Source organism: Phaenicophaeus curvirostris, chromosome 8, assembly GCF_032191515.1.
Source record: "Phaenicophaeus curvirostris isolate KB17595 chromosome 8, BPBGC_Pcur_1.0, whole genome shotgun sequence".
Taxonomy (NCBI): Eukaryota; Metazoa; Chordata; class Aves; order Cuculiformes; family Cuculidae; genus Phaenicophaeus; species Phaenicophaeus curvirostris.
In genome coordinates, this window is record NC_091399.1 from 2,140,487 (window position 1) to 2,165,054 (window position 24,568).

A 24,568-nucleotide genomic window follows, 5' to 3' on the forward strand; every position below is an offset into this window, starting at 1 on the left:
AAATGTGGAAATTGGTAAGAAGCAAACCTATTGAAATGGATAATTTTATTAATTTTACAGTTTTGAAAGGCTACCCATGGTAATTTCTGCTCTTCTTCCCATGGCTAGTTAAAAATTAACTTCAAAGTGATAAAATGTAGGCGGCACTTAGGGAAAAATCAAGGTGTGCCCTTCCCCAACCCCCCTCCCGAAAAAATACTATTTATTGAACAAAGCATATGTGAGAAAAGCAAACTATGCAACAGTCTTGCCACTGGCAAAACTCATTTTTGGCTGATCAGAAAGGCCTCTTTTAACTCCCTAAACTGCCAGGTATTCTCAGTAGCTTGTCACTGAGTACTGATGGTTGTGCCTCAAATGTATCTTTACTGATTTACACAGCTGAAGTAATTCCTTGTGACAGTCCACAGGTTAAAGAGATGATTTTCACCTGTTGAAAAATAGCAGTTGGCCTTGTAAAGAGCCCTCTAAACTACAGCATTTTTGCCTTCAAAAACTTTTTGATTGTTTGTTGTTGTTGCTTCCATGTGTCCACTTCTGGCATTTCCAAGGAAGGGCTGAGAGATCATACCGTGCAGCTCTGGTAACAGTGAGTACACAGAGGCATTACTGCAAATGCAGTTTGCTTTCCTTGCTCTATTTTCTGCTCACTAATCCAGTTTAGTTTCTGGTTTTCAGGTACAGTGGCTGCATGTCACTGTATGATTGTTTTAAGCAAGGGAAAGAGACTTAATGCAGAGGTATTTGTAACAACAAATTCATGTTGAAACAGAAATTTAATGTTGGTACTAATTTTTTCAGATAAGATCATTAATACTTTCTGTCCTGTTGGTGTCTCATACACTGGGCAGTACAAACTCTGAGGAATGAGATCGAATCTCTGTCTGCCTCAGCATTCTTCAGCTTGGTGCCTACCTGTGCTTTGGGAGCTCTATGTGTGAAACATCTGGTCAATTAGAGAGTCACATAGGGAATTTTCATCAGCACCCTAAACGCACCTTCTCCCGTCTGCTCTGCATAGGTTTCCTCAAAACTTGCCAGTTGTTCCGATGTTGCTTTTACTTCTAGAAAGAATACAACAGATTTTCCCTAGTTGCAGAGGAATCTGGATGTTGTTTTGTCACGGTTTGCAATCATAGGATCACAGAACGGTTTGGGCTGGAAGGGATCCTTAAAGCCCACCCCGACCAGTCCCCTGCAGTGAACAGAGACATCTTCAACCAGATCAGATTGCTCAGAGCCCCGTGCAAGTCGACCCAGAATGTTAGCAGGGATGGGGCATTCACCGTCTCTCTGGGCAACCTGTTCCAGTGCCCCACCACCCCTACAGTAAAAAAAAATTCTTCTTTATACCTCATATGAATCTTCCCTTTTTTAGTTTAAAGACATTACCCCTTGTCCTGTCACAAGACGTTCTGCTAAAAAGTTTCTCCCCATATTTCTTTTAAGCCTCCTTTAAGTACTGAAAGGCAACACACAGTAGGGTCTCCCCGGAGCCTTCTTTTCTCCCGGCTGAACAACGCCAACTCCTCAGCCTGACCTCATAGGGAAAGGTGCTTCAGCCCTCAGATCATTTTTGCGGCCTCTCGTGGACCCACTCCAAAAGGTCCATGTCTTTCCTGTGCTGAGGACTTCAGGGCAACGAGGACAGAGTTCAGCCTGTGTTGGTAATGTTGTGTTTGACTGGGAGGGTGTTAGCAGCAAGCTTGGAATTGTTTGTTAGCAATGAACTGGAATTGGCTCAGGGGACATCTCTTTCTCCCCACCGTGATTTATCTGAGGGAGGAAGAATGCTGATTTCAGTGTGTTTTACCCTCTTTTTCTGCTTTCAGGAACTAAAAATGGGAAATGATCAAGGAGGATGTTTTTAAGCAGAACAAATTCTGGCTGTTCGCATTGAGTCATGCAGATGTGCCTATTCTCAGCTCTGATGCTGCAGGGTGGGGTCCTTGTGCACAGCTCTTTCCTCTCTCATTGGCTAATGCTCTTTCAAGACTTAAGGACCACAAATTCTATAGCCATACTCCTGCTAGGTGAGGCATTTGCAACATAACAATGCTAATCATTGTTCTGAAAAGTTGTCATGATGATAGATGATCTCCTTTGATCTATGGGAAAGACTGAAGCTTCCTCTTGCTCCTTTTCATTAAAGCTCTTAAGAGAGCATTGCCCACGTTGTGACACTGACTTATTGCTAAAGCTTTGCAAAGATGGGGTGGAGAGCTCTACAGGTTTGTCCAGAGGCCTGCTCAGACCAAAGACTTACTGTCTCTGAAAGCTGTGAAAGCATCAGGAGAAGTACCCTTCCAGTGGTGAGCAGTATTTGATCCTCTGAAACACTGCACTGCAGTCAGGAGGTGAAACAAAAAAATTTACAGTCAATAATTAATTTAACTATTAAGGCAGTTATTCTTTATTCAGCGCTGGAGAAGCATCAGGATTTGTCCTCAGAGTGTTTCTGGCCAAAAGGGATTTCAGAGAACTATATATTGTTATCTTAGTTGTTAATCTTGTTTTAACACATTGCAGTTGACATTCCATCTCACCATTTACAAATCACCATTTCAGAGGCTGCACTAATGTTTTCTTCATTTTGCTGCACTGAATTCCTCAGTTTCACAATGATTAGGTGTTAAACTGAGAGGGCTATCAGGTCATGAAAACCTGGCTCAACTGCAGAGTGAAGAGGCTGCCATGGGTGTGATTTTGAGTTTATGGAGACATTTTGTAAGGATGGGAGAGTCAGAGCTTTCTGTCTGTGCTAAAAGGAAGCACAAGTGTGAGCTGGAAAGAGAGGGCTGGGCCCCTCATGCGAAGCTCAAGGTACAAATATGTTTCTGTAGGCTGGAAGAAGTGGCTCTGCCTCAACCCACAGCCCATGAGGGCACAGGGACTGGTGCCGGAGCAGGCAGTGCTGGTGCTGTCAGGGTCAGGTGCTGAGGCTCTTTGGCTCCTGCGGTTGGGAGCTGGATGGGAGGCTCGCTGAGGGCCACTTGCACCAATGGGATGTTTTTCCCAGCTGCACTTCTTATGGAGGCTGGGGAATTTGACAAAGGGTCCAACATGTCCCCTAGTGAGCTGCATCCCAGGGCCGTCTGTGTATTTATTGTATTGTTTGCATTAGCCCAGTGACTGCTCATGCAGTTGAGACCACAACTGAAACAAGGACCAAACACAGGAGAAGGTAACTGCTGGGTGCTACCAGGGGCTGACAGCAACAATTCACTTACAGTGAGATGTAGTTATTTCCCTTTCCTCCCACAGCATTTTTCAGCAAGTGAAACAAAACAAATAAAAAACCATCTCTGACCCTTGCTAAGTGAAATCTTCCCCATTTTCATTGCTTCAGGATTGTGAAAGTTATGGTGGGCATGGGAGATGTTAGTTGGGAAAGTCTACACTTTTCTAGTTCATCTGTGTCACACTGCAGGATGCCTCATCAAAGACCTCGGTTCAGGGATCATAGTTCTAAGAGACCAACATCCTGAAAAGTATCCACAGAGTAACACGTGGCAGCACTGGTTTGCACCTGGCCAATACGACAGTTGTGTCTTTGAATCCAGGTAGGGAATAATATTACAGCAGGATTGCTTGCAGTTAGTTTTTTTTCTAATTTGAGAAAAGATTACAGAAAATAGCAGTACAATTAACTGTAATTGCTTCAAAGAGGAGAGTTTGAGTTCCCCCCAGCCCTTTTTATATTCTTTTTACTTTCTAGAGATCAGCTTTGCTGCTGCAAAGCCTGGTCATTTTCTCACAGCCCTTGGAGCTCAGCTTGTGCCTAATGGCCTCCTGCTGCAGGTTTGCTTTGAGTCAAAACCGCAGCTTTGCACTACGTTAAGACTGTCACATCTGGGATGCAATTCTACCTGTCTGCATTGAACATTTATGGACCGGGATTTAGTTTTGCATATTTTCCTTCTGGTTAAAAGTTTGGTTTGCAGTAACTGTGCTGCGCTTTTTTTTTGTGAGGAAATGACTGAATGAAAGCTTACACTCTTCAGGGAAAACAATCACTCAAACCAAAACAAGAAAGTGGATAAGAAAACACAAATGTCTGGAAGAATACAGTTAAAACAGCCATCCAAACATCTCTTTATTTTCAGCAAGCAGGAAAGCTTCCACAGATCAGGGCTCTGAAGAGCTGTAGCCATGGGCTGCTGTGCTGGGGAGCTGCCTGAGCCCGTGGTGCAGAAAATGAGACATGGGGCACAACTGGGACTTCAGGGAACTCACAAAAGAAAGTCGAGCTATTCAGAAGCTGGGAGCAGGAACAGCTTTGCCTCCACAGCAGCCTGGATAGTGGTGGGGAGCAACAGGTTGCTCCTCTTCTTGATGTATCTGGGCTGGCAGCTGTCTGGCACCCACCAGTCAGGAGGTGCCGATAGCCCCACGCCTTCGTGCTGTCCAAGGTAGCAGCACCTTGCCTCAGAGCTCTGAAACTATAATAGATGCATTTTAATTTCATCTCATCATATTATTAATGCTCCAGATGTAAGTGCAGCATTCCTTGTGGACATCCGCTTTGTTAAAGAACATATGCGCACCGCCAAAAAACCCCACACCCTCAAGCAGGAAAGCAGAGAAAGGTGCTAGAGCAGAAGATATAACAGATATATATTTGCCGTGAATGAATAAAGCTGTTCAGTTTAGGAACACTTGGTGTTACACAGGGTGCCCAGGAGCCAGGATTATTGAAGAGAACTGTTACTTCTGGTTGGTGGCAAGTCTCTCCGCAGGTGGAGGGCTGAGGCTTTCAGCTGCTTTCTTCAAAGCTGCCACTGCTGCTGCAGGAATGGAATCTCATGGTACTCATGGGATCTGACACGTAGCCTGCAAGATGCAGAGAGAAGTTTATGTGTGGCTCCACGTAACAGTGATTCCTCCTCACACTTTCCTGCACTGAGAATGTCAATGAAATAATGGGCACATAATTTTGAGATAAATAGGCACAGATCATGCTGATACCTTGTTACTGTCTGCAGATTTCCATCACCTGCTGAGAGAAAATTTCAATTGCAAGCAAATAGACCCTGTCCTTCATGCAGTGAACTCATAAGGACAAGTGCAAAGCAACTTTGGTGGCTGAAATAAAAACATGAAGCTCAATGTTTTAATAACACAGTGGAAGTTTGCCATTAAAAGAAATACCTTTATACCCTTTCAGCTAGAGCTTCAAAGAGCTCGAAATAAATAGTCTGATAAGTGTCCTTAAAATATTTTGAATCTTAACGCTACAAAACAGAAAGCAGCTGCTCTTGCCAGCGCTGTATTTGGAATGAGCTGCTCCAACAATGCCAAAGAAACCATTTTTCCCTTTACACAGTGTCATCAATCTCATGTTTCACATTTTACTGTACAAGCATTAAAAATCCACAAGCGCCAACTCAAATATCTTGATAACTGGACATTGTACAGAGATATTCAGATGCTTGGGAAACAAGAGAACAGAGAAGCTAGAACAGAAAAACTTTCTGGGTCACAAGGTGGGGCTGGAGAAGGGTTAGAAAACATTGGTAAGGCTCCTGCATGCCAAATTCCTGCTGCCAAACAGAAAAGACACATAGCCACACAAAATTAAGACTCTGGTAATTACAGCAGAACTGGCCATGGCATCCCTAAACTCTGATCAAGCAACCTTGGTTTATCTCCTAATCATGACACACTATGCTTTGAAGTGTGGCAGAAATCTCACGTATGTACTAGATGTCCCGTGCCTCAATGTTCTTGCCCATGCTGGATGTGCCCTGAATATTGGGAGGTGAAGGCAGCATGTGTCATCGCTGAAGCCAAAGCTGTGGGGCAGCACTGTGTACATGAGGAACGACAGTCTGTGCCATCACAAGAGCAGGACATATGTTTGAGCTATGATGACAATACTTTGCACTGTGCCATGGTACATGGGTCACACTGGGTGGGAGACCATCCATTGCTCCCCTGCCACTTCCATTTGCCTTCCTGCTGCCACACGGTGGGGAACCTTCTCTTTAATACATGCTTTCATGTGTCCAGCCCCCTTGACCACATCCTGTGTGGATTTTTCCCCCCTTGCAGTGCCTGAGAGTTTCCTATCAGTCAGAATCAAGAGCGTGGGGATGCTTGGCTTGGATCCCAGGGTTCCTGTCTTCCCTGCCAAGGAAGACAGGTGCCCTTTCCCGGTGCCAAGAGGGATGATGCTGTGTTACGCCACAGCCTGGGATTGCCCTGTTGCACAACTACTCAGTGAGTACAGACACTTCCCTGCCTGCAGGACAGCCTCTGTGCCACAAGCCTTGCCAGGGCCTTCTCTGCAGCCAGGAAACTCTGGTAACTGTTGCAGCAGCATGATGAGCTCATCTGCCAGCATCTGAGAGGTGCAGTGAGCAAGGCGGAGAGTAAAGTAAAAATTAAACTCTGTGTTTACATCAGTCTTAGATTTTAGAGGATAAACAGTTTTCTTTGGGCAGCGTGCATCTGCCCTATGTGATTTCACTGCTTGCCTGGTACTGTTTAACTCACAATTTGTGATGCTTCCCATGAAGAGCAGGTGCTTTGCTTTCTCTGAAGTCATGGCTGTGTTTACTTGTGGAATTTCTATTTTCAGATACACTTAATGAAGAAAATTGTTCACTATCACGAAGGCTCTTGCAGAAACAGAAGCAGAGTGCTTAGGGGTCTTTTACTGAGAAAGAAAAAAAGTGAATGTATTCTCTACTGTTTATGGACTGCAAGTGCAAACGAGGATAATGGAAAACATTGCGCAAAAAGCAAGTAGAGGAAAAAAGATAAAAATGGACATGAATGGGGAAAGACAGCTGTGAAATCAGTTTATGTGGCATAAATAATGGGTGCAAATATTTGCAGTCATTAGATCAGGCACTCTAATAAAAGGGGCTCAGAGTTTTGTCTTCTGGTGTGCTGCTCTGCATGGCACTGGCTTGATCACTCTAACAAGATCTCGAAGACTGGGATGTAGTCAGAGCAAGTGATGGTTGGGCGGCAGAGTACTGTCGTGGGCCTCCAAAGCAGCTGAGGCTGGTCTTGGCAACAAGGTATGGTGATTCAGCTGCTTCTTGAGTTATTAATACATATCCTAGAGACACTGTAGGACCCAACTTTGAGATGCATGAGCCTGCTTAAATGGAGCATGTGGCAAGGAGTGGCTTTTCACTCCTGCTGTGTTTAGCAGGCAGGATCTCCACTTTCCTCTGTACCAGTCTGCATTTTTCCATTGTTAGCTGAGTTAGCACAAGGCTCAGCTTGACCACCTCTTGGCTGTGATCAAGCTATGCTGCACCACAGGTCTGCTATCCTGACCTGGAACGTGGAAATCTGGCTGGGGCCACCTTCCTTCCCGTGGACATGCTTTGGTTCCCTTTTACGGAAACTATGATTCAAAGAACAGGTACATTTGAAAATACATCTCGAGGTTCCATGAGTGGAGTCTGAAATCACTTCTTAAATGCAGCCATGGAGAGTCTTTTCTCCACTTCATTCCCTTGTGTCCCTTTTAAATACAGACCTGAGGAACCCTCTCCAGTTTTGCCTGGATGGTCCTACTTTATGAGTTCACTAAATATTTCTGATTTGTTCTTGTTTTCTTCCTCCTCAAGCTTTCTAGTTTCCGGGTACCTGATAAAAGTTGTGTCCCAAGGGAATCCACATACAGCAAATAATAACAAAATTTTTGTTCTTTTTTCAGCTTTGAATGTTGTTGCCTCACTACTTGTTATGACAGCAACGCTGATGTTAGTGTTGTACTCGGTAAATATTTGCATGACCGGGTTTTCTTTTTTTCCTCACCCAATGTGCTCAGTTTAGAGGAGGGGAGGGAGTGTAAGAGTCATGCTGAGGGCTGTGAAAAGTGGCAAAGATCACGAGCTTCTGAGATATGCCTCAGGCAGAACAGAATACTGTGTTTTCCTGGTGAGAAAACAGGTAGGAAAGTGTCAGAAAAGAGAGCAGGTGCCAGGAGTGGGGTCAGAAAGCCCCAGGGCAGGGGACAGCAACACCGTAAAGTCAATGGATCCATTCAACACAGTTGCCATTTGAACATGCATAAAAATGTCTGTGAGCATAAAGCATACAGAAGAAAACCCGATGTTTTCCTCGTGCGTACTTAGCAAGTGTGCCTCACAGAAACAAACTTAACGTAGCATGGAACACCTCTGCTCTCAGCAGAGAGACCTTCCTGTTGGGCATTGACCAGCAGTGACTGTGGTGTATGCCTCTACTTAGGAGTCCATGTTGTCTGTCAGAACCCAGTCTCACTCCTTGGTACAGAAGATGTTGATACGGTGCTCTGTCATGTCAGCCTCATGGCTCCTGCCAGTTTTGTTTGCCTCCTTTTGTCATCACATCTCCAAGTCTGATATAAACATTTATGAAAACCCCTCTACCTAGCATTCAGAGCAGAAATGACTGGCACAAGCAGTGCCAAAGCCTTGATTCCTGCCTGCTCGCTGGTGCTTTTGTTAGAGTGTGTCAGAATTATGGAATCACAGAATCATTTAGGTTGGAAAAGGCCTTTAAGATCATTAAGTCCAACTGTAAACCTAACACTGGCATCTCCACCACTAAACCATGTCCCTAAGAGCCACATCAACACGTCACCTCCAGGGGTGGTGAATTTGGGTTTGCATCTGCTGTGTCCAGGTGTACTGCTGTGCTCTGGGATAGTGATCCCTCTAGCAATGGTTTCAGAAAACATCTCTTGGATTTTCACACTTGTACTGGGTGGGGGGAAGGAGATCTAGGATATCTGCGTGGCTCTGGGCAAATGGTGTTAGCACAGTCTGTGGTGCTGCCACCAGGCAAAGGTGATGATGTGTGCTGTGCTGTTGTTTGTTCAGCAAACACAGCAGCCTCTGTGACTAGCCCTGGTCACATGTCAGGGCTGAAATGCGGAGGTGACATGGCCCTGGAGCAGCTGAGGACATTCGGGCAAAGAGATCAGCTGGTACTGGCAGCAGGAGCAGCACCGTGGGACAGCAGCGGGAGGCTTTCCAAAAATCACATGCTCAGCAGGTGTAGTCCCACTGTAGTATTGTGGCCTGGAAGGTGAATGAGCTGGGGTCTGCTTCTGCTTCACGCCTTCAGATAAAGCCTGTAACACCCTGACAAGCACATACTGAAAGTGGCTTCATGCCAGCCACCAGGTCCTTCTAGGATGCATCAGCTGAGTCTGGTACAAGCAAAGATTGGCATGAAGGTTAGATTGAGAGTCTGCATTTACTCACCATTTTTGTCAATTGGTGGGTACTGGAAGTTTCTTCTCATATCATCCAAAGACGGACCCTGAGAAGGGTGTTGGCCAGTGCTGCAAATGAAATCGGAGGTGTCAGTTTAGATAAGACTGATAAAGGTCACATCTCCAGACCATGAGACCTTTTTCCACAGAATTGGAAGGAAAAGGCAGCAACATGAAATGTATCAACCTGATGCCCAGCCATTGGCATTTGCAGTAAACAAAAGCCAAGAAAAAGTTGTGAAGCGAGAACATGAATCGCATGCTTACATTTCATCCATTCTCAAAGTAGCTTCCCTCAAACACACTGTTTGGGGCTTCACAATTATCTGTACATTACTATTTTAGAAGCGACTCTAGGCATCAATCTAGGATCATTGTAATTTATTTGGTGCATCAATGCTAACAGATTCCCACAAATTAGTTTCACTGGGAAAGAATAGTACTGAATTTTCTTCCCATCATTGACCAAAACCATTGTCCTGCCAACACATTGTTTATTCCTGATCCTAAGGAGCTATCACGTACAGGACTGCCCTCTGCCAGCCCTTCTCAGATTACTGATGGACCGAAACCAAGCACACACAAACCCAAGAAGCCCAAATTGTTCTTCTTTAGTCCTTAGTCCATTTATTTCCAATGAGCTGTTAAAAGGACAAGGCAATGGTTACAGTGATGCTGCCAACAGCACAGGGAAGCCGTGCAGCCCATAGAGGTGCTTCAGGACAGTTTTGATACGAAGGAGAGCTCAGATCTATCAGACCGTATCTGATACTTGAGTGGAGGACTGAAAAGGACCTTCTGGATTTAAGTACTTCATGAGAATAACAGCTCAGTGCTGTGCTTTAAAAAGAGGTTCTTTCCTTTGGCCTACCTTCGTGGAGTGTGCATGAGAAGGCTTTTAATTGAAAATACCACTTGCCACAGTTCTCAGGCTTTGACACTTTTCATGGTCCAAGTAGAAGGCACAGTACTAAATAGAACTTTATATCAACTTAATTAGATGCTGTGGATATATATAACTCCCCCAAAGGTCTGTTACCACTAGACTATCTAAACTTAATGGGTGTATTCATGGCTTCTGGCTTTTATTGAGGAGAGACTAAGGCAGCCTTTTCGTTGTCTGTCTGTGCAGGTTTGGGAGGATATAGGACTAGGTTTACTGAATTACACTACTGCAAAGTGACATGCTATCAGCTTCACTTACTCTTCAAGTTTTTTTCTCTGGAAAAACTGATCAATCTAGCTTTTCAACCTGTAAAGTGAAGTCATGAAGTGGAAAGGGCAGTTCAGTGAATTGTCCATGCAGCAGAACATGAAACATTGATACCAGCTGACAACAGCAGGACACAGACTGGTTGTTTCAGGCTCTCTTGGGACACAATTATTACTCTACCACCGATGCAAGAGCTGGGAGGCACAGGATAGGTCTGTGCCACTGAATTTCCCAGCTTCTTTAAGACACATCTTTAAGAAGGATGGATGGATTCATGTTCCCTATAGAGATGCTGCTTGTCGATGCCTGGACAGACAGTATGACGTGTGGGAGGAGGTAGGAGAGCTGCCTGGCAGGCTGGAGATAGTTTAATGTGGATCAGGCATATCCTGAAGGAGCAGGCAAAGCTTCCTCCAGCTCAGCTGATGCCTCTGGAATATTGTTTCTACCCACCTTTCACTATCCCACCCACCTCCACAATGCTCCTGACTTCCCTCTCACTGGACCACTCACCTCTTTCCCTAATTCTTTCTGCTGTTACTCCTCTGCATTGCAGGGCTTCTCCACCACCCATCCACATATCCACTCCCCTGACCTCTTGCCCACCTTTCTGGAAATGGAAAGCCCTTTGAGGATTGACCTGCAATGGTATGGATCATGTATACATTTACTGTACCACTTGCATTATTGAAGGTCATCCATTATTAAGGACAAGAAGCACTTCTTCAGGCAGAGGAAAATAATAAGGTCTATTTTGTGAAAACACTATATAGTCAGAGACTGAAGCAATAAAACAGTGAATGACTGTCCTCTCGGATAGGCAGTCATCGGTCTGCTGTTTCACATGATAAAACAGTGGTACTGCATATAGAGCTCATACACAGTAGGACTTGACTGTCTGCTATTTTTATGTTACTCATAGTAAAAAATGAAAATTCTTAGCTGTTTTCTTGGCAGTTGGATGGCTCACACAGCATTCAGATAATCCAAATGCCATGTGCTACAGCAGTTACAGGAGAGGACAAGACTGCAGAAGTGCTTTTCTTCGCTGGCTCTGGCAGTGGATCAGCCCCAGGGTGTGTTTCTGCTGCTAGCTTCCCATGCAGCCACATCCCCCAGCTGGCCACAATCCCTGCTGCAGGGGCTTTCTGTTGGTGGCACATGAGCTATGCAGTCTTGGGGAGGACTCTTTCTGTCCCTTTCCGAGTCATGCTCTCCTTAGCCCTACCATGACTGGTACATACCTCTGCAACCAGACAGCATAAGCTCGTGCATTCAAGGCATATTCCAACTCAAACCGACTACGCAGTGCTGCAACGTGGCTACGGCCAGGACCTCCTCGTGCAACAAGACAGTCTGAAGATGAAGAGGGAGACAGAGAACCACTGCTGTTGCTGGAAGCTGGAGACATTAACTAGATTTTAAAAAAAAGGCACTGTTATTACATAGAATTATAGAATGGTTTGAGTTGGAAGAGATTGAGAAGATCATCCAGTTCCAGCGTCACTGCCATGTCCAGGGACACCACCCATTAGATCAGGCTGCCCAAGGCCCCATCCAGCCTGGCCTTGAACACCTCCAGGGATGGGACAGCCACAGCTTCCCTGGGAACCTGTGCCAGCACCTCACCACTCTCAATGTGAAGAATTTCTTCTTAAAGTCTGTCTTCCCCCCTCCAAATTAAAGCCGTTCCCCCTCGGCCTATCACTACATGCCCTTGTAAAATGTCCCTCCCTATCTTTCTTGTATGTCTCCTTTAGGTACTGGAAGGCTATTATATGGTGTCTTCGGAGCCTTCTCTACTCGAGGCTGAACAACCCCAGTTCTCTCAGCCTGTCCTCATAGCAGAGGTGCTCCAGCCCTCTGATCATCTTTGAAGCCCTCCTCTGGACTTGTTCCAGCAGTTCCATATCCTTCTTATATTGGGGATTCCAGAACTAGACACAGTACTCCAAGTGGGGTCTCACAAGAGTGGAATAGAGGGCAGAATCACCTCCCTTGGCCTACTGGCCACACTTCTTTTGATGTGGCCCAGGATATGATTGGCCTTCTGGGCTGTGAGCGTGCATAGACACCTCATGTCGAGCTCCTCATTCAGTGTATACCTCTGAGTAGCTCCTGATGCTCCCAGCAACATCCCGTCCTTGCCTCCCATATAAACCTTATTGACTACATGCCTTATAAACATAATGCATTGGCTAATAATAGGACAAAGCAGCACAAGCAGCTTGCAGGCTCCAAAGCCACTGCTTTCCTCAGCTGCTGCTGCTCTCCTCACTTGTAGTCCCAGCCACACAGCACACACGCAGACACTGCAGTGTCTTACCTCAATATTGCACAGACATTCTTCTAGTTTGGTGACTACTTCTGAAAATTCTGGTCTTCCCTGTGAACACAACAGGAAAGGCACAGCTGTGTTAATAACAGAAGTGGGGCATATCTGCAGTGATTAAACTGACTCACAGGTAGGCGATGAGTCACAGCTCCCCTCCATTTCCCTTTCTCTGAATTTCATAGCATTGCCTTCAGTTTGCTTGGGAATCTGATGGGAATTGCAAGTTCAGTACTAGGCTACAAAACTAAAACTTGTGCATATAACAACTCTAACTGCATTTTTATTCTCTTCTGTAACAATTAGAATTTAGCTAATAATGAGTAGACCATGAGAATACAAAAATGCTAACAATAAATTATTGGCTCTACTTATACATCATATAATCTTCCTCTTTTCCCATGAAGAAGACTTTGAGCACAGCAAGAGCTATGAAGAGCAGTGGACAAGCTCCTGACCGACACTTGCACTTACAACTGCCCTCCTCCTTCTCTTGTGGGTGTACTGGCATCGCTCCATGGGCACCGCTCTACGCGCTGTTCCCCCAGGTTGCTCAACCCATTCCCGGACATGTCTCCAACTCTGTGAGCTTTATGTGGCACAAGGGTTTGTGGAGGCCATGCTAGGGACAGGATCAGGTATCTGAGGGGAATAGTAAATAAATCTCCTTCTTACTATTTCTGGTCAATGTTCTGTTGCAGTTTAGAACACGGCCTTCCCAGGGAAATCTGGGCTTAATGAAAGCATTTCACACAATAGTATTTGACAGAGAGGTACTGTAAATAGCTTAGTTAAATAACTGTTAAACAAGCTCCTCATTACCATTGCCACATCATCCTTAACAAAATTGCTCACAAGAGGTAGGCATATTTTAAGAGCTTTAGGACAAAGTCCTGCAGCCCTCACGTCTACAGGTGACAGCAAAGAGATAATATACACAAATAAGACTTCAGGTTTTAGCCCTCTGTGAGAAAGTATAGCAACACAATGGGTGTTAAATTCTTTTCTTTATCAAAATGATAAGAAAGAAAATAATCAGTCCATTTTAAGTTCCATAGACTTGTCCTTGTCTGCAGTTACACTGGAAAAGGAGAGAGGAAAGGATGTTTACTGGTGTCATCAGCAGTGTCCTGCATGATATATTCTCCCTGTGGTTGTGGCTGAAGGCAGTGAGACAGTCCACATTCCTCTGCTGCCCCGGCCAGCATATCTCTGGTGGAGCTGCAGTGTTGCTTCTTGTGTGTCCCTGCAGGCCAGCTGTGGTGGGCTGGCTGGTGAAGAAGAGCTGTGATGAGCTGGGCTGCAGAAACCCGGGGCACAGACCTCAGCCCATTCGTCCTAACTTTTCCTACTGGCCTTTCTGCGAAGGATGAGCTGTCAGAGAGGGGAATTTCACCAACATTTGACAGTCCCCTGGATGCTTCCCTTCTCAGCTGGTCTATAAAGCCTTCTGCTCTTCTGACTGCTTTAATCTTTCTGCTGCACAATGCCAACAGCCACATTGAAATGCTCCACTTGAAAAAGCCCCTTGGAAAGACACTGTTCCCACAAGAATCTCAGGCTCCAGGAAGCACCGCTCCAAGTAACTTATGCCTAGGGAAACACTGGGGAAAATTACCATGGCAAAACCCATCCTCTGAACAGAGTCCTTCACAGGAACAAGGAGTCCTCAGAGTTGGCCCTTCTTTAGCTGAGTGAAGACCAGTGGAAAGAAGGGAGATCTCACCAAGTGACTGGACAGAAACTCAGAAACTTTTTTTGTGAGATGATTTCAGTAGTTCCTTTTATAAAGAACTATGTTACAGAGCAGTATATGAGTACATTAGAGTATCCCTGAGCTCTAGTCTATAAAATATTCAAGAAATGCTGCATTTATTGCACGTGATAAGCTCTATCACCTTCAATGGAACTTGATCAGAGCCCATCAGAGCCCATGGAAGAACTGACTGTAACATAAGAGTTGTACTTAATAAAAGTAAAACAATGTTTATTTACTATATGGAACTAAGCCCCAGGTACTCTAAAGCTTACAAATGAAAACAGCTACTGCAAAACTCTGCATAAGAGACACTATCTAATTTTCTGGTTGTCAGTATGCCTTTGGAAGCAACTGCTGCCAAAAGTTTCTGGAAAGCAGATGTTCTAGTACCTGATAAATCATAAGAATGACATGACAGATGGGAGCTAGTTTTCAGTTGGGATGATCCTTGAATGAAATTAAAGGCAAAGAAAAGATACATTTTCACATTCGGAATCATTTCATAGACATCCAGTAAAATCCATGCAGATATGCTCCATTTTCTATCACTCTGTATTTTTTTTTTTTTTTCAGTTTTTACTGGGTCTCAGCAAGGATTCACAGGTCAGAAGGTTTGCTCAATTTAAAAAAATAGCATACGGTCCATCCTCTTGAATGGTATGCCCAGGAGCCATCACTGTGTTGAGGGTTATTATAGACACCAGAGAGCTAAGAGAGACGCTGAAAGAACTGATCATTAATCTCTTTGATGAATTTACATCAGTACTGCAGATTTGTGTTGGTGGTTTGGGTAGGCTGTTGGTTGCACAACAAACCTTCCATGATGAGAGGGTGATAACACTACTTTATTTTTCTCTATGCAGTGGCCCTCCAGAGACTATTCCAAGGCTCCCAAAAATAACTCAAAACCTTTGTTACCAAGAATGGTAGCAAAACACCTTTAATACAGATCATTTTAAAAAGTTTTAGCCCACATCCTGTGTAAAGTTCAATCCATCCACTGGCTGGTTGAACTATCAATTGCCTTATGATTCTGACACACAATTCTAAAACATCAGCAAGATTAAATGATGTTGGGCTGATACTGATGAGAAAGACGGTGCATTAGGATTCGGAAAAGATTTTTTTTCATTTGGGCTAAATGAGCTGTAGAAATGCTAACAAGAGACAGTGACTATATTCATTACATAGCGCTCACTTAAGTCAACATTTTAATATGACATCTTATTAATAAATTTAAACAGAATTCAAGTTACATGCTGATGATTATTAGCAGCTACTTTATAGCTACATGGAAAACAAATCAAACATCCCCACCTCCCACATTAGCTCATAAGTGCAAAGACAAGAGCATATTCAAGAATCCAGGAAACACTAATAACAACAAATAAATTAGCTACACCCTGTGCTGCAAATATACTTTATCCATTATTCACTGTTCTCACCTTGATATACGTACATGATGAGTAAGGAGCACAGTAAGGGGCAAAGCTCACCAAAAGTGGCAAATCATTCACCAAAGTCACACAAACCTCCCCCGTATGCTGTCTTGGTGGAACACCAAGCATGTGCTTTAGTTCACTAAACCAGGTAAGAAAGCTCTTGGGTATCCAGGACAAGGACAGGTTTAGGCACATAATCTGTCTTCCTAAGCTAGTCCAAACCGAAAAGGGACTCCAGGGCACAAATCCAGGACACTGTTTCTGGTAGGATATTCAAAGTCAGAGTACCTGGTTCAGTAATACAAAGCTTTAATATGAAACAAGGCCTCCCGTAACACCAGAAAACTACACAGGCTCCAAAATCTGCTCCCATTCATCAGAACAGAAGCTTCCACATTGTTCAGTTAAAACCTTGAATTCCAGAATAGTACCAATAAATCAACCGACTAGGCCAAAGTTTCCAAACCTGAAGTCTATCCCTGTAATGCATCTTCTAAAGCAGCTAACCCACTTTGTGGAACATTTTCCAAGCGAATTGAATTCCCGACCTCTGGAGTATGCTACTTGACTTTTCAGGCAGTTTGGAGCCATGTGCAAAAACAGTCATGCAACTGCTGCAGTGGCAGATTTAGAGATGGCTTCATAGAGCACACAGAACCTCTTGCCTGGCTGAGAAGCATGCCTGCTCAGGAGCATATAAAGGACCTTCCCATCTCTATAGTCACCTGTGTGAGAAATGCTTCATAGAGATGATATTCATCTGGCTGCTTTCTATTTTCTGTCACCAAGGAACACTGTCAAAGCATGGAAGTTATGAACAAACCCCGAATTCTTGTGTTCCCAGGAGCTAGAGGAGCATAATGAGGCTCCCGTGATCCAAGAGGAGGTGGTCAGAGCTTTGCTAGCCCGACTGGACAGCTACAAGTCTATGGGGCCGGACGGGATTCACCCTAGGGTACTGAAGGAGCTGACGGATGTGCTGGCCAAACCCCTTTCCATCATCTTCCAACAGTCCTGGAAGACTGGGGAAGTCCCACTGGACTGGAGGCTGGCTGATGTTGTGCCCATCTACAAAAAGGGCCGCAGGGAGGACCCAGGAAACTATAGGCCTGTCAGTCTGACCTCAGTGCCAGGGAAAGTCATGGAGCAGGTGATCTTGAGTGCTCTCATGAGGCACATGCAAGAGAACCGGGTGATCAGGCCCAGTCAACATGGGTTCACAAAAGGCAGGTCTTGCCAGACTAACCTGATCGCCTTCTATGACAAAGTGACTCGGCTGCTGGATGAGGGAAAGGCTGTGGATGTGGTCTTCCTGGACTTCAGCAAAGCCTTTGACACAGTTTCTCACAGCATTCTGCTTGAGAAACTGTCAGCCTCTGGCCTGGACAGGCGCACACTCTCCTGGGTGGAAAACTGGTTGGCTGGCCGGGCCCAGAGAGTGGTGGGAAATGGTGTGAAATCCAGCTGGAGGCCAGTGACAAGTGGGGTTCCCCAGGGCTCAGTGCTGGGTCCAGCCCTGTTCAATGTCTTCATCAATGATCTGGATGAAGGCATCGAGTGCACCCTTAGCAAGTTTGCGGATGACACTAAGCTGGGTGGAAGTGTCGATCTGCTGGAGGGTCGGGAGGCTCTGCAAAGGGATCTGAACAGGCTGGACCGCTGGGCAGAGTCCAATGGCATGAGGTTTAACAAGGCCAAATGCTGGGTCCTGCACTTGGGGCACAACAACCCTATGCAGTGCTACAGACTGGGAGAAGTCTGTCTAGAAAGCTGCCTGGAGGAGAGGGACCTGGGGGTGTTGGTTGACAACCGACTGAATATGAGCCAGCAGTGTGCCCAGGTGGCCAAGAAGGCCAATGGCATCTTGGCTTGTATCAGAAACGGCGTGACCAGCAGGTCCAGGGAGGTTATCCTCCCTCTGTACTCGGCACTGGTGAGACCGCTCCTTGAATCCTGTGTTCAGTTCTGGGCCCCTCACCATAAGAAGGATGTTGAGGCTCTGGAACGAGTCCAGAGAAGAGCAATAAAGCTGGTGAAGGGGCTGGAGAACAGGCCTTTTGAGGAGCGGCTGAGAGAGCTGGGGTTGTTTAGCCTGGAGAAGAGGAGTCTGAGGGGAGACCTCATTGCTCTCTACAACTACCTGAAAGGACGTTGTAGAGAGGAGGGTGCTGGCCTCTTCTTCCAAGTGACAGGGGACAGGACAAGAGGGAATGGCCTCAAGCTCCGCCAGGGGAGGTTTAGGCTAGACGTTAGGAAAAAATTCTTTACAGAAAGGGTCATTGGGCACTGGAACAGGCTGCCCAGGGAGGTGGTTGAGTCACCTTCCCTGGAGGCGTTTAAGGCACGGGTGGATGAGGTGCTGAGGGATATGGTTTAGTGTTTGATGGGAACGGTTGGACTCGATGATCCGGTGGGTCTCTTCTAACCTGGTTATTCTGTGATTCTGTGATTCTTTGACTGCCAGAGCAGTAAGATTATTAGTGAGACAGCCTTGACTCATCTCAACTAGCACAAGTGCCCACATACATATCTATTGCTGCATTTTCATGTGCAAATAGACAGGTCTGTATCTAATCCACCCAGTCAGGAGATACAGCTGGCACATAACATCTAGAAATAGCTGGTTGTCAAACCTACTTTGGAAGCTTTGACCCTCAATATAAGGAAAGAGCTATATAGACCAGTTAGGAGAAAGTCACTGGTGTCCCTTACCTTGGATCATGTCAAGCACCATTAAACCTGTCTATGGCCCTGAAGGCTATCAGTGTGAGGATGATGGTGGTTGTGCAATCTTGCCTTAGTTAGTTCACGTTCTCTCTAAAGCAGACGTAGCAACAAACTGCAAAAGCCCACATCAAACAATCTTTCATTAACCACCATTTTTTAACAGCACAAGAGGACAGTTGTGCACTGTATTTGGTTAAATGCTGTTGCTATGGAGTTCATTGGCACAATCAGACTGACTTGTCTGGTCCTTACAAACTAGTCACAATTACAGCTCGTTAGAAAGGTGCTGCAGCAACAACTGCACTGCAATAACTCATTCTTAAACTGACTCCTGACCTGCAAACATGAGACAGTAATTGCAGCAGATGCAACACACATTTTTGATATTTGCAGTACAGTTGCTTTCTATCCTAAAGAAGAGTTAATTAATTGTAACACATATCTGAGGATTGTCTTTATCAGCACTAATCAGAGCTCCACATGAAAATTCCCAGGATATCAGCTAGGAAAGGAATATTCATTGTTCTTACTATTTAAAGACTCTGAAAATTGGATTCCATATCATGCAGTGGGAAAATCAGAATAGTAGGAAGACTCATAAAGAGTTTAGGGAGCTGGAATCAGAGAGGCCCATTTTAAGATCAGCGGTGACATTGCTGATGGGAATGAACCACTCTGAGCAATCTATGCATGTGGAATGCATACGTTATTGGCTCGTGCCTTGCCTGCCTTGAAGTTTTATTGCTTTCTTACTTCCCTAAGCAATGAAAAATGCATCCCAAACCAGCAGCAATAATAATAATAATAAATGTAGTAATTTTGAAATATAATAGAACAGATGGCTTTCAGTTTTTTGAACAAATATGTCATGTCATGGCATAGGAAAAAAAAAAAAAGTCTGGTAATTAGATGCACAGGAGAAACAGGAGAATTACATGATGATTCTGAAAAGCCATCAAGTGCCTGGATGAAACAGGAGGCTGGTGGAGGGCTGGGAGGCAGAGATGATGGTAGTGAGCTGGGCAATGCACGTGGACAGACCAACAGAACTGGGCACTGACAGAGAGAATGCAGTTCAGAGTGGAGAGAGGGAGCCACTGGGCATCACCATTAACTCCCAGACTCTCTTTCTGTCCTAAGTGACAGCGGACAGGACAAGGGGGAATGGCCTCAAGCTACACCAGGGGAGGTTCAGACTAGATATCAGAATGAAATTTTTCACAGAAAGGGTCATCAGGCTGCCCAGGGAGGTGGTAGAGTCACCATCCCTGGAGGTATTTAAAAGACAGGTAGATGAGGTGCTTAGGGACACAGTTTAGTGGCAGATAGGAATCATTGGACTCAATGATCCAAGAGGTCTTTTCCAAACTGGTGATTTTGTGATTCTACGAAATTTCAGCATTTTTGCCACCTGAGGCTGGCAAGGAAGAGTGTGGTTGTCACTGCCAACCTTTCTCATCTTCCCGTACTTCCCATAGTATCCTCATCACAGAACTTCCCTTATCATTGGTTGGAGTCTTGCCATGTATTCACGAAGTCTTACGCTGGGAGTTGGCTACACCATTATCAATCACTGCTATTGGCAGGTTTCAAGGGGAAATGCAAAAATTGGTGTCACCTCTGGAACTGTTAATGCTTTCATAGGTGATTATCCAAGAGACCCTCCACATGCACATGAGCTGATGTCCTACATTCTCCAGGCAACAGCTGGAATGGCCTTGCTACAGAGAGGTCCTGTAAGTGACCCCTCATCTGTCTCTGCAGACACTGAGGGCAGAGCCAGAGGACACCAGAATGTGATTTCTGCAAAGCAGAAGGGGAAAGATTTACAGCTGAATCTATTTGTTCTTTTTTAGTACCAAAATATATTTAACACTTGATATTTAGCGAATAGCCAACATAGTGAGAGTACTCTTTGAATAAATCAATATTAAAGGAACAGGCACCTTCCTGGAATTTCAGAGAGTAAAAAGCAACGAGTAATTATTTTTTGCCCTCAATAATACAAGAGAACCACTTTCTTTGTATTGGAACAAGTGAAAAAAAAAAGATTTCCCAGCTCCAAAGTTCACAAATATGATCTTTTTAGGATGAAAGCTACATTAGGAAATGGAGATCAAGAACAAGAATACTTCTACAACTTGTAAATTGTGTTCCTATTCCTCTTTTACAGCTGCTCCTGTAAAACCTGACACCTTCAGCATCCCTTAGGGGATGCTTAGGACAAGTCAGAAGTGCTTTTAAGATGTTCTGTGCCCCAGTCAAAAGGAGCAATTCCAGGAAATTGAAAGACCCCACAGGATGAAGAAAAAGGGCTGGGGTCCTGCAGAGATGGTTTCCTTGCTTGGAGATCAGTGTGGCTTCTTGGTCAGTGCATTAACAACCTGAGCCACTGGTGAGCATTCAGCATTAGTTTTGAATGGGAGACCCAAGGTAACACACGTAGCTGTCACATCTTTTAGCTTCTTAAGGTAGTTGTGGTGTTTTATCTCCTGAAGTCCCATACAACACTTCACGCTTGTCACCTACATTTCCCTCTCCCACTGTAGTGAGGGAACACTTGTTCCTGTGGGCTAACTCTCGTTTCTCTACACCTGCCAAAAGCCATCTTTGAACATGCTCTTTCATCTGACAGTTTAAAATTTTGCCTGCAGCCATATCACTGCCTGCAGTCAAATCACCCAAGGCTGAGATCCCATGTAAGCAATCAGGCTCAGGAAGGTTCGGTATACTCCATGCTTGGACAAAAGCTGCTGAGGAAGCAAAGCAAAATGTGACAGCCCATCTTGGAGCCCAATGGTTGTTTTCTTAGCTTCAAGTATTCCTATTGCTTAGGCTAATCGTGGCTTTGCATCTGTTATTGCTACTCATGCAGCCTTTGACCTCAGAGTCTTGCTCCCTCTCTCGCTACAGACTGCAAGGTCTGTTCCAAGTTTTCAAAAGGCACAGTATTTTCTCTTTCACCTCCTAGACCATCATCATGTGTTTCCAGTGAGCTTTCTTTTGCGGATGAGACTTCCTTGTCTTTGGCTACACCAGTTTTACTAAGCCACGTGCCAGCAAGTGGAACTATCAGTTCTGCAAGGCAGTGAAGAAATTTTCTGGTGGAGCAATTCTTCAAAAGAGCAGGGAAATTCTGGTCCACTATTGTGTCATTTACAATGCTAGCAGCCCTGACAGGAGGCTGAGATGCATTAGTGATAAATGCCTGATAAACTCAGCTCAATGTTAAGTGCGAAGCTCTGTAGGGTCTACATGGCCCGAATTACATGTGAACAAATTGTACTCATATGCTGTTACTCAGGATGCATTATCTGGATAAAGTCTGAGGGACTGTTGTTGGGTGATTAGCTGTAGGGACTAATGAGATCTCTGCACTGTTGCAGAATATGCCTGCAGAGCTGCCACTGCCTTGCATCTGATAGGCTGGCTGAAAAATCTTATCCAGTGTTGCAAGTGGATATGTGTGCGTTTGCTGCCTGTGAGATGATACAGCAGAAGGCTGTAATTGATTTTATTATCCACTCTCAATTTTCAGCCACTGTATGTTACAAGGAGACCACCAGAGTATTTTCAAGTTTGTATTTTCCTAACAATATGCTTATGTATGCAATTTTGCCTTTTAAATTTCCTATTTGTCACAGGAGATGTTAGTCTCTCTTGTTTAGTCTTGGCCTTTTTAACTGGAAACTTGAACAAGGTCGAGCAAATGAACTCACATCAAAAAACTCCAGATGCAGCCCAGTGTGAACATTATCTTACTATGGAATCCGCTAACCACTGCTTAGCTCAGGTAGTGAAGTTGTAGCCATATCTATTGTTGGATCTGACAAAGAAAAATGGCACTTTCTACAAGATTATAGGCTTCGTGCAATGTTAACTGCGAATAAAATGTCCATATGCCTACAGACATCACTAAGGCGTGTTCAGAAGTACACTGATCACAAAAGGAGTGGCTCAATCTCAAGCTTCAAGGGCATATTGATAGAGTTGTTCTCTCAAGAGCTTTTCAGAAACGTGCCTGTGAATGATGAAGCAGAGGCCCTGAAAGAGGATTTCTACAGACCTGCTACTAACACAAGCAATCAGAGGCAGTGGGGAGATTTACAGACTACAGCACTGCATGACCTTTCAAAGATTGATAACGGTGGATTCTTTTCAGAAGGAAAAGAAAGAACTGTAAGGTAAGAATCAGAATGAAACTCAAAACACAGAAGTAAAAATAGAGTTTGATTTTCCATCATCGTGCATTTATTGAGGACATACCTGAGTGAATCAGTGGTCATTAGCAAAATTCAGGGACATGTTATACCTCCTGTACACTGGCATATGTGGCTATAAAAATATCAAAGTATTCATGAGCAAGTCTAAGTAGGTGGTAGCCATGGATTCCTAACCTTGCAGTCAGGCTAAAATGAAAACCTATAGTGGATTATATTGGACTAATATAAGACAGGGACAGGAAAGTAGTATATTAGTACATTTCTCTGCTTATAAAAAGAAAGCAGAGGAACAGTACAAACTTCAAGATTTTCCGACTCTGTCTTCTGAAAGCTGATGGATATTTTTAATCGGCAAGAAAATTGCCTTTAAAGAGCACCCTTACACTCCTTCAAATTACTCATACATTCACAGCACTCCTGAGTATGAGAATGCTATTGATAGAGTGGCATTTGAATAACTTTAACAGCGAGAGGTTATTTTTAGAATAATACAGTACCAGAGCAGCATTCTGAAATGCTCTCTGTGGAAGGAGTCACAAAGGGGATCCTCTGCCACTTTAAGAATGAAAGCAAGAAACATACCGTGGTTTTGTAACTGTGATGGAGTAGATTTGGAAACTTCTGCCAGAGATGCAAAAGCTTTTTTTTTTTTTTGTCACTTCTCCCAAGTGACAGGGGACAGGACAAGAGGGAATGGCCTCAAGCTCTGCCAGGGGAGGTTCAAGCTGGACATTAGAAAAAAAAATTTCATGGAAAGGGTCATTGGGCACTTGAACAGGCTGCCCAGGGAGGTGGTTGAGTCACCTTCCCTGGAGGTGTTTAAAGGACAGGTGGATGAGGTGCTGAGGGGCATGGTTCAGTGACTGATAGGAATGGTTGGACTCGATGATCCAGTGTCTCTTTTCCAACCTGGTGATTCTATGAGTCTATGATTTTTAAAGTGTTTTTGAACTAATGCACTGAATGATGTTCCTTTGCATTTGAAGACAGTTTAAAAAGCAATAGTTTATGTTGGTTTAAATAAATTCTACCTAATAAAAGAATTTGTTTTGTATCACCATCTCAGAGGCAAGAGTTTCTACCATCCCACATCCTTCTTCCAATGTCTCTCTGTAGGTCTACTCTTCTGCTCCCAAGACAGGGATTGTCTTCTTTGAGCAAATCCCCCTGAAAGTCACCTTAATAAAATTGTACCAATCTTAAACCTTTCTTAAAAGTTTGTATCTTCAAAATGCTGCATTTCTATACTCCCTTCATCCCCAGTCCTGGCTCTTGATGATGTTGATATCTCTGTACTGCAGGAAGGGCTTTCAAATGCAATCGGTTAATTTTATTGGATGTTATTAAATGTGGCCATAACATCAGAGTGTCATCGTCGTAGTGGTCTAAGGTGATAATGTCTTATCATTCCTGGGTTCAGATATTACCTAAATGGTTGATGTTATGCTGCAACTAGAAAGGCTATTTTGTACCACCTAGATAAACATCCCAAACAGCTATTTAATCTATATAATAATAATAATAATAATAATCATCATCATCCTCATTGTGATAAATTCCATTTTGTCATTTAGAAGACATTGGGAATGACACATTTAGCAGAATGTATGAAATCCTTACAAAGGAGTTGCTTTAAAAGTATT

At 44.3% G+C, this 24,568-nt stretch overlaps 1 protein-coding gene and 1 pseudogene across 1 annotated transcript in view; one reads left to right on the forward strand and one right to left on the reverse strand.

The window, feature by feature from the left end:
* Positions 1–24,568, forward strand: part of LOC138723184 (tRNA wybutosine-synthesizing protein 3 homolog) — a 299,594-nt gene that overhangs the window by 114,683 nt on the left and 160,343 nt on the right. The window lies entirely within an intron of this gene.
* The window catches only part of LOC138723249 (serine/threonine-protein kinase TNNI3K-like), a 74,430-nt pseudogene continuing 60,841 nt past the window's right edge, over positions 10,980–24,568 (reverse strand).